Raw genomic sequence first — 1,617 nt, forward strand, 5'->3', positions numbered from 1 at the left:
AGTGGGGTTAAGGAAGGGGATAGTTTCAATCCCACCATTACATAGTGAAGGAGAAAGAATGGATCTTAAGGTAAGAACCATAAAATCTACTACAAAATGTTAAGAGATGGCTGTAACTCAACCCTCTCTAAAATTATATTCTATTTCAGTGAAGTACTAATTTATATGATTTAATCATACTACTTTCAGTTTCTTATTTCCAGTAAAATAAGAAGGAAGTAGTATCCATTCCTAGAGCAAAAAGTAGATTTTAAACAAAGAATCCTTCAGTAACCTTTGGAAGATACATCTCTTTTCACGTAAGTAAATGAAGTACGGTGTGGACCAAGTGCTTGCTTTTTATCAGACGGAAGAAGAGGCAATGAATTGTTTTTATTGATTACTTTTTTCTCCCAGTTATTTTACTATGAAAAATTTCAAACATACAAAAGTCGAAAGAATTGTATGGTAAATAACGTAAATCCACCACCTCCATTCTAAAATTAATATTTTGATGTATTTGTTCTATCTATTGCTTTATCAAGTATTCACCTATCCATCATTCTAGCTACCTTATTTTTCGATGTATTTCAAAGTTAAAGTTGTTATACTTTACCCCTAATAACTTAAACATGCATAACTAGAGTTATTGATAACCTTTTGATTAGGAGGCTCATATGCAAAGCTTTATGGTTTAAGGCCTTAATATGAATTAGATTATTCTAGATATCACAATGGTAATTGCTAAAATAATTATTCAAAGATCATTCCAAGAGTGAAATCTACTCTATAATTTCCAGCAAAAGTTTTTAAGCCTTTTACAAATGTTTCTTTATGCCTTAATATAAAGTTTCTTTTATTGTGAGGGTCTGTATCTAATGTTTGTTAAGTGAAATTATAGAATACCAAAATTGTTGATTTGTTGATCTCTTTAAGTTTATTGCTTACCTAATGAGTTTTTCTTAGGAAACCAGTTAACTGGCAATCTGTTGTTGTTATCAGCTAGACCAAAAGAAAACCTCAAGAAAATGCAGGTTCCTGCTAAATTTATTAGTGTAGCTGACATTTTCCCACCTGCTTATCAGAAAGGACCATGCGGACATTGCTTGAAAATAGAAAGCTTAAAAATACTTGCAAAAAAATCTTAAATATTAGATAATTGAATGAGCTGTCTCACAAGTGAAATTAAATTGATATCCACTTTTTAGAATATAATGGGTAATTGGATTTTGGGAGGTATTGTAAATATATAGTTATTCAGTTTTTACATTTAAAGAGGATCCTTAAAACTTTGAATTAATATATTTAAATGAGAACCCATTTGTCGAACACAATGCCAGACTTTTAGATAAAAAGTCATTTATACATTTTAATTTATTAAATGGCATTTAGGACATCTCTTACTTTTCACTTCTATTTTTGAAATATCAGCTATATTCCTTAAAGCAGACTGTTGAATCCGAATACCCCATGCAGAGCTTTTCAACTGGTGTGTCTGTCACACTGGTGTGCTACTAATGTGTGACAAGTATGCTGGGATGGCAACTGTCTTGTCCTGGGATCAGATCACTGCAAGAGCCTGGAGCTGCCTAGTCAGCCTTCCTCTTGCCTCAGTTTAGCCAGTGTACCTTACAAATT

This window comes from Hipposideros armiger, unplaced genomic scaffold (assembly GCF_001890085.2).
Source record: "Hipposideros armiger isolate ML-2016 unplaced genomic scaffold, ASM189008v1 scaffold_696, whole genome shotgun sequence".
In the NCBI taxonomy this organism is placed as follows: domain Eukaryota; kingdom Metazoa; phylum Chordata; class Mammalia; order Chiroptera; family Hipposideridae; genus Hipposideros; species Hipposideros armiger.